Raw genomic sequence first — 9,186 nt, forward strand, 5'->3', positions numbered from 1 at the left:
GCTGGCCACGGCCCAGCTGTGGGGATGGGCGAGGGGCGATGTCCTGGCCCCCAGCCCCTGCCCTAGAGCTCCAGGCCAGATGTGGAAGGGGGCTGCCTCCCCTCCTGGCGGCTTGGGGAAGGGCTGGGAGGGAAGATGCTGTGGTCTCTAGTCCCAGCCCCTCCCCCCAGCAGCCTGGCCTGCCCCCTCTGGCTTCAGCCCAGCTCTGTGTGTGTATTTTATGTATATTGTGGGGGGGGGGAGGGGAAACGGACCTGGTCCTCAGGAGCTTTGGCCCCTCAATGTGTGCGAGGGTGAGGTCGTCCCCCTCCCCCAACAGGGGGCCTATCCTGCCCTTCTCCGATGTACCGCCGAGGCCTGGGATGCCCGAGGATGCCTGGACTCCCGGACTCTGCCTCTCCCCACCCCCCAACCCAACCTTTCAACCTCCCTTCGTGGCTGTCTCTCCCCTTCCTCTCCCCAGTTGGGTCCCTCGGAATGGGGGGTACTTGGGTTTTGAACCCGAGATCCTTCTGCTCCCTCCTTCTCGGATTCCTGCCAGGCTGTGTCCTGGAGGGTGGGAGGGTGTGTATCCAGTGTCAGAGCTCAGATGTGAATAGATCTGGCCTTGTCCTCTCTAGGAGACTCACAGCCTGGTCTCTTCCCTTCCCACCGCTCATTCCTGGGGCTGTTCCCTTCCCATCCCTCTCCCCCTCTCCAGGATGTCAGAGCCTTAGAGTCAGACCAACTCTGAGAGGGTGATGAGAAAGGTAGAGGCCCCGGCTTCCTTGGGGAAGAGGGGAAGCAGTCCCCCTGAGCTGGGGTGCCAGGGCCACGGGTGCTGCCATAGTTGGGCCAGACTTCCCCACAAGGATGAGTGTGGTGGAGAGGGCAAGGGAGAATGTCACTGCTCAGCAGAGTTCCCTGTGCCCAGAGCCCTTCTGGGATCCACCGAGGCTCATCTTACCCCCCTCCCCATCCACACTAAGGGCTTGGCTTGGACCCCTGTGTACAGATGGGAGGGAAGGAGCTTGGGACTGGGGACCTTTCTTTTTGTTAACTTGGAAAAGGCAACATGGAGCACAGCGGTCCCCGAAGCAGAGGACCTGGGTTCAAGCCCCAGCTCTCACCTTCCTAGTTGTGTGATCCTGGGCAAGTCCCTTCATTTCCTTGGGACTCAATTACCCCCCCAATTATCCCATCTGTAAAATGGAGCTAGCAATACTTGCCCTCCCTTAGTAGAGGATGAGGAGGGAAGTGCTTTGTTTTTGTCAGCCTCAGAATGCTACAGAAATGGTGGTTACGGCAGTCCTAGCAAGCTCTGGCTTGCTAGTGTATGCATGCTTTTCTGCATTTGACAGGTGGGGAAACTGAGGTATATGACAGCTAAGGAACTTGCAGAGGTTTGTGCCTTCCCAGGCAGGAGCAGGAACCTCAGCAGGGGGAGGGGGGAGATTTAGCATCTTTGTGGGGCTGTGCCTTTGGCTAGCAGGACAGCGGGGATCTGGGGCAGTGGAGCCTTCGGGGTGAGGATGCCTCTGCCCAGGTGGTAACCATGGGGACCTCTGTGAGGATGGGAATTGGAGAGGGAGAATTACCCGCTTGAAAGAGCATCCCGTCAGGGAGTCCGGCGAGACCTTCTCTTTCCCGCCCCCACCCCTCCATCAGCCACTTTTGTTCTTCGTTCCTGGCTTGGGCAGAAAGGTAAACAGTTCTGTGGGTGCGTTAGGGCCCAGAGGGGCCAAATCGGCAGGACCCAGGAGTCCAGGCTTCTAGGCCGACAGCACCAGCAAGGAGGGGAGTGTCTCAGTGGAGCCATTCAACGTCAGGAGCCCAGGGAGGGATGGAGTGAGGGCGTGCCCTACTCTAGCTGCCAGCCCTGGGCTTCTCTCCGCGTGGGGGTACGCCCCACGGTGCCTCTCCTCTGGTGGATCGTGGGAGCCAAAGCCAGAATCCCTGGGCTTGAGCATGAACTTGGAAGGTGCGGGGAAGCCAGGCTGGGGAGGGGCTCCCCGAGGCTGGGACAGGGAGGAGCATGGTGGCAATATCCCCAAACCTGCCCGTGCTAGGAGAGAACAAAGCCCTTTGCTTGGAGACACTAGGGAAAAGGATAGACCATTGTTTGGGTGAAAGAGAAAGCGCCGGCTGGCGGGGGTGCCAATTCTCTTAATGGGTTTGTCTGAACCGTTGTCTCTGGTGGGTGGTGGCTTCTCCGGCTCTGCTCCCTCTCCTCTCTTCCCTGACCTTCCCCCTCCTCCACCCGAGCCCTCCTCCCAGGCCGCCAGGGGCGTAAACAGAACCGTTGCCTCTCCTGGGCGTTGTGAGAGCCTTCTCCCTCTGGGAGCAGCCGGGGCTCTTCCTGCTGACACCCTCTTTATTTGGGTCAAGGCTTCACGTGGCTGAGCCTTAGATGCAGATGGTCACAGCTGGAAGGTGCCTGAAGAGGTCACCAAGGTCTTGTCTCCCCACACCCTCCCTGTTATCCTCCCTCCCATGACCGTTCTTCTCATTCCCATTTTCCCATCACCCATATCCCCTTAGGTTCTGAGAATAATAGGAGCCTAGGGCTTTAGTCTCCTGTCTAGGGCAGCTAGGGAGTATGGCATGCTGGACCTGGGGTCAGGAAGGTCTGAGTTCCAATGCAGCTTCTGACTTACTAGTGGCATGACCCTGGGCAAGTCATTAACGCTATTTACCTCAGTTTCCTCAGCTGTAAAATAGTACAAGCACCTGAACCTCCTAGGGGCTATTGTGAGTATTAAGTAAGATAACATTTGTAAAGTACTTAACACTGTGCACATAGTAGGCACTTAATAAACATTTGTTACCTTTCTTGCTGTCAGTATGAAAAGTGAGACAGGAATCATTATGTGGCATCAGAGTAAGTGGCTTGGAATCCTCTCTGGAACTACCTCTGTGACCCTGGGCAAGTCATTCCTCTTTTCTGAGGTCAGTTTTCTCACCTATAAAATGAGGAGGTTAGACCTTGGCTGTGGTCCCAGCTCTGGATTCCAGGATCCTGTGTTTTTAAGCCAGGAGAGCCCTATGGCACCATCTGGTTGAACCTCCTCCTTTTACAGATGGGGAAACTGAAGCCCAGAGAAGGGAAGGGACTTGGCCAAGGTCACACAGTAGGGATTAATGGAGTGGAGATTTGAACCCAGGGCCAAAATCTAGTAGTGTGCTCACAGAGGAGAGCCGTCCATCTGTCCATCCTTGGGCTAGCTTTTGGATATCCATGGTAGGTCTTTGGTTGCCTTGTGATCTGAATGGTCCCCTGCAACACACACCTAGGGCACAGCTTCCTGAGATCTGAGGAGATCCAGGAAAACAGGGGTGTTTCATATTAGTCACCAAGTATTTATTGAGCACCTACTGTGTGCTTGTCACTGTGCTAAGCCCTGGTGCTGATCACCTCTGAAGGCCCTTCCTCCTCTGTGGCCCAGCTGCCTCTATAGCTGTGATCTCCTGGCCCTTAGCAGGCTTTCCACCCTGAGGAGTGATTGGGGTTAAATCCTGACGGTGGGTGATCCTGGCCTCTGCAGTCTCGGTGGGATTTTGTTTTGCCTTCTTTGAAAAAAGTCACATTCACGGTCTCGGTGCAGGAGTGGGGAGGAGAGGGACTGGGCTGGGAAGAGGAGGGTGTGGGCCAAGGGGAGGGAAGATGACCGGGCTGCTCTGAGTGGGGCCTGGGAATGCTGGCGTGAATCTGGAGGAAGCCTGGACCGTGTGAAGGCAGGAAGCAAGGATGGAGGGGGCTGGGTTAGCTCCAGTGCATCCTGTCTCTATTGACACCAGGTATTGGTAGGGGGTAGGGGAAGGCTTGAAGACCCTGGCCTCCAGATCATAGCGCATAGCGGGTGCTTAGTCAATGCAGTTTGACTGACCTACCTCCCCTAATGAGGTGCCCCTTGTATGGGAGGGCTTGAAGCCCTGCCCTCCAGACGGAGTGTCCCTAGGATCACAGACTTCTGAGCGGTGAGGGACTCTGCTTATGGTTCAGTGCCTTTGATACAGTAAGAGCTCAAGAGATGTCTGCTGGTTAATTGACTCTCCATTTCAGGGGTGACAGAAATGACTTGGCCAAGGGCACACAGCTATCAGGTTAGAATCCCATAGAAAGGGGTCTAGCCTCACCCACTAAACATGCAGCCTCCATCTGAAGGCTCATGGTGACAGGGAGCTTACTACCCTCTAAGACAGCCCAGGGCACTTTCCCTCAAGCCAGAAACTGCCTCTTTGGAACTTCCACTCTGACTGGGTGGCAGGGAAGACCTGAATCCAGGTCCTCGGATGCCATACCCAGAGTTTGGGGAGCTCTGCAGGGCTTTGAGCCTGAGGTAGGGGTCGGTCAGTGTCGGTGGGCAGGCAGAGGGAGTTCTCTGGCAGGCCCAGCTCTGAGCCCTCCCCACAGGCTTCTCTATGATTGCGCAGCACACAGGCCTGGCTGTGATCTTTCCCTCTCTTTTGCCCAGATGTGCTTTCATTGGTATGGGGATGTTCCAGTGAGGAAGGGCCCTCCACTGATGCAAATCTCTACCCACTCCGCAACTTATTATTTTTGAAAATTGCCCCCAACCACTGAGAGGGTAGGTGACCTCCCCAGGACAGGAAGCAGGATTTGAACCTGGCTCTTCCTGACTCTGACTTTCTGCCCACTCCGTGATGCTGTCTCTTTCTTCAGACTTTTCAGCAGCAATACCATGTTCATTAAGTGTCTTCTGTGTGCAGAGCCCGTCACTGGCAAGGCTATAAGGGCACAGAGTCCTTGCCCCTGCCCCTGGGAACCTGCTAAGAGCAGAATCCCAGACCCTGCAGAGCCCCAGGGCCAGAATCCCTTCTACACCTGGTGAGTGTTTGGAGACCTCCCAGGATGAGGAACTTATCCCCTGATCCTGGGGCAGCCCATTCCACCTGCGGGCACCTCTCATCACAAGGAATGATGATAACAGATATGCAGGTAGTGCCTTAAGGTTTGCAAAGTGCTTTACAATGTAATGTGTTACTTCTGACCCTGAGAGAGAGGCGCTACTTTTAGCATCGTGGGGCAGCTAGAGGGCACCATAGTGCACAGAGCCGCTGGGCTTGGAATTGGAGAAACTTGTCTTCCTGAGTTCAAGTCTGGCCTCAGACACTTACTAGCTGAATGACCCTGGACAAGTCACGTCACCCTCCTTACCTCAGTTTACTCATCTGTCAAATGAGCTGAGAAGAAAATGGCTCCAGTATCTTTGCCAAGAACACGAAGAGTCAGACATGACTGAAACTACTGAACCACCACATTGTTGTCGTCCCCTTTTCACAGCTGAGGACACTTAAGATGAGGGTCGTCCAGATTACGGGAGAGGTGGGATTGGAACCGAGGGCCAGCTCTCTAGCTGCCTGGCACCATGGCTGTGATCCTGGCTGTGGCCCAGGGGTGGGCGGGTCCAGCTGTTCTGATGCTTACAGACAAGGGCAACCCCCACCCCCTCGGAGCCTTGGCTTCACCCATGCTTTCAGTCCAGAAGGATGGCCTGAGCCTCGGGTCTGAGGACCGTGTGTTCACTCTGAGGGGGCAGTTAATAAGTGGAGTCATAGATAAGAGGTACTGAGCAAAGGTTTTCTGAGGTTCAGTCCTGAGGAGGGAAGAAATCGTGGCTGACTGTCTGGAGGAGGTGGTGATAGAAATGAATAGAGTGTCAGCAGGCATGAGTGGCCGAGTGAAAACCCGTGAATGGGGCAGCTAGGTGGCACAGTGGATAGAACACCTGCCCAGGAGTCAGTAGGAACTGAGTTCAAATCTGGCCTCAGACCAAACATTTGACACTTACTGTATGACCCTGAGTAAGTCAGTTAACCCCAATTGTCTAAAAGAAAAAATTTTAAAAAAAGAAAACTGTGAACAAAGGTGCAAGGGCTGGCCAACCCTGGGGACATGCTGTGGAGGGTGGGGGGAAACTGCTGTTTGGACATAATATAGAGAGTGTATGGGACAAGAACGGGAGACGAGGTTGCAGGTGGAGGCTGGTGGCAGATTCGGAAGAGCCTTGAATGCCAGACTCAGTCAGACCTTGACTCCGGAGCAGGAGTCCTTAGTAGATTTCAGGAGGGCCAGGAACTTGGACGGGATAAAAATAACACCTTGATTCTCACTAGCCTTCTGTCTCCTTTGCCATCCTCTAGACTTCATTTTACCCATTGAGCAGCACTCTTCTGAGAAGGGGTCCGGGGGCTTTGCCAGGCTGCCAGGGGTTCATGACACTCAAAAATGGTTAAGAAGCCCTGAGCTAGAGGCAATAGGGAGCTACTGGTGATCTGGAAGGGAGGCTTGCTAGAGTCAGATCTTAGTACTGGGTATTTTCTTGAGATCCTGCGTGTGCATGCGTGCGTGTGTGTATACGTGTGTGTGCGCATGTGTGTCGTCGGCACTTCTGGTATCTCAGACGGGGGAGCTAGGAGGGAGAGGGTCCTCTCTTTGCTTCCTGGAGGGGAGTTTCTTGCCCAGCCCTTCTGCCTCATCCAGGGACCTGACATGTCCAGAATGGCAGCATGGGGATTCTCCAGCCTTCAGGGACGCAGGGAGGGCCATGAACCCCTCGGGCAGTCAGGGACACAGGGTGAGGGGAGAGGAGGTTCGCTGGGGCTGCTGCAGTGGGCCGTAGCCCCCTTCTTCATGAGCCCCATCCTTCTGTGCCCTGGGATCCTTCTCCCCTCGGCATGGGGTGGCTTGGCCTCCCTGGCTGGGCAGCATAAACTCACTGCCAGCTGCCTGTGGTTCCTGGCACCGGCCCAGCCCTGTCTGTTCACACAAGGAGGCCAATTCTTGCCTGTGGCCCAGTGTTTGGGGCAGAGGGTGGGGTGGGCACAAGGCCAAATAAGCAGCACCCCATGGCCCAGCCGTGTGTAGCCAGGAGCAGATCCTGTCCCCATGCTTCTCTCTGATGGCATCAGCCCGGCCCACTGAGGAGGCCGCTCTGGCTGGGACACGGGACGAGCAAGCCTTCTGCCAAAGGAAGGGGGGAGTCCTGAATGGACTGAGGTCAGCCTGGAGGGAAGTGTGTCTCCCAGACTGCCCAGGGAATCGGTCCTTGGCCCCGGGCTCCTTAGCATTTTTATCGATGACTCGGATAAAGACATTGATGGCAGGCAGGTCACATCTGCAGATGACCCGCAGCTGGGAGAGACCGCTAACACACTGGACCAAAGCCAAGAACTAAAAGGTTCTGGCCAGGCTTGGGCCAAGTCAGATAAGATAAAGCTTGACAGGGACAGATAAAAAGTCCAGCACTTGGGCTTAGGATAGGCTGGGGGAGGTGGGGCTAGCCGGGAGTCTGGGTGAAAAGGAGCTGGGGGTCTTAGTCACCAAAGGTCTGCCAAGTGACCAGATCCATGCCGGCTGTGCTCTGAGGAAAAGCAGAATTGTGGTGATGGAAAGGACCATCTAGCAGAGCCCATGTGTGAGCAGGGGTCCCCCAGGCTTTGTTTGGAGATCTCCAGTGATGGGAAACTCCCTTCCCTGCCTCTTGAGGCAGCTGCTTCCAAAATTGGAGCAGTGTGGGATGTTTGGAAATTCTGTCATCTATTGAGCTGAAATCAGCTTTCCTGAAAATCCTCGCCATCATCCCTGGCTGTGCCCTCTGAGGCCAAGCAGGGCAGAGCTAACTCTTCTGCCCTGAGAGAACTCTGGGATAGTTTCCCTGCCAAGTCTCAGGCCTAACAACTACATAAGATGTTAGCAGTCATTTAGTCCACAACAAGGAAACTGAGGAAATGGGGACATCCGCAGGGTTGCACAGCTAGTGAGTGATTTTCTTAGATATGACCCATGTGCCCCAGGACACCTCCCCCCCCCGTCTGTTCGAAGAGGTGAGACATGCATTTGGATCACTGGAAGATGGACAGGGAGGGGCGGTACATGACCCAGAGCAAGGCTTGTGGGATGTGGGAGGACCGCAGGAGGAAGAGGGGATGAGGGAGGCTGGGCAAAGTCTGGACAGGGCTCAGGGAGAAGGGGGCTTGGGCTGGACCAAGGAGGGTGAGGAGGCTTTGTTGGAGATGGGGCACAGGGCCAGCTGGAGAGCAGAGGGACAGGGTGATGGGGAGTCTGGTGCCTGGGGACAACCGTGAAGAGATAATAATAATGCACATCCACAGAGAGTCTCAGCACGGGCAAAGGACATTTCGTGCATCCTCTTTTGGCCTGTGAGGCAGGGCCTTCAGGAAGCTGGAGCTCAGAAGGTGAAGTGAGTTGTCCATGGTCCTCAGGAGGATCTGTGTGTCCCTAGGACTGATGGAGATGCCTCGGGGCGCTTGGCATGGTTTAGTGAGAAGGACCCTGTAATTGGAGCTCAAGGGTGCTAATAATGCTCTCCCCTTCTCTGGGCTTCGGTTCCCTTCTGTAAAAGAGAGGGATGGGCCAGGGTTTGGGGGTGAGGGCATAGGGTCCCTAGCAGACTTCAGACCTTGTACTCTGCAAAGTGGGGTCCCAGCAACTCCCTCTTACCCTTCAGGCTGTATTGGAGCAGAGCTGGCCCTTCCTCCCCCGCCTCCCAAATCAGCCTTGCCATCCCAGGCTCCTCGGGCAGTGCCAGGCCCTGGCCTGAGTATTCACAGCCATCAGCTGTGGTGGTGATCACTGGGCTCTAGGCTCATCCTGCTTGCTCCATCCTCCTATGAAAAGGCTCCCTGTTCCTGGCAGTTTGCTCCCCAGTCCTCGTCTCCCAACCGGCTCAGGCTGAGCCAGCCTTTGGGCAGGGTCCAGGAGCCCGGCCTCCTGCCCTAGGTTGCCCATGGACTCTACCCAGGAGCCTCCCACTTTGTGGGTCACAGTTGGGTCAGGGAAGAGACAGGAAAGGAGGGGTCTGATGATAAAGAGGCGTGGCTACAGCCTAGGGGGATGGAATAGCTCCAGCTGGGAGGGCAGTCATTTCTTCTATGGGAACCTTCTCTAGGAGAGGCATTGCCTGTTCTAGGGCCCTTAGAACAGAGAATGTCAGGACTAGAAGGGGCCTGAGAACAGGGAATGTCAGAGCTGGGAGGGGCCTGAGAAAAGGGAATGTCAGGGCTGTCAGGGGCCTGAGAACAGGGAATGTCAGGGCTGGGAGGGGCCTGAGAACAGAGCTGGGAGGGGCCTGAGAACAGGGAATGTCAGGGCTGGGAGGGATCTTGGAACTCCATGGCTCTGTTTTCCAGATGAGGAAGCAGCAGTGACTGAGCCTGAGGCCA

General features: G+C 55.6%; 1 protein-coding gene across 1 annotated transcript in view; it reads left to right on the forward strand.

The window, feature by feature from the left end:
* Positions 1-9,186, forward strand: part of SEPTIN5 (septin 5) — a 36,848-nt gene that overhangs the window by 571 nt on the left and 27,091 nt on the right. The window lies entirely within an intron of this gene.

This window comes from Phascolarctos cinereus, unplaced genomic scaffold, assembly GCF_003287225.1.
Source record: "Phascolarctos cinereus isolate Bilbo 61053 unplaced genomic scaffold, phaCin_HiC Scaffold_4;HRSCAF=312, whole genome shotgun sequence".
NCBI classification, from domain to species: domain Eukaryota; kingdom Metazoa; phylum Chordata; class Mammalia; order Diprotodontia; family Phascolarctidae; genus Phascolarctos; species Phascolarctos cinereus.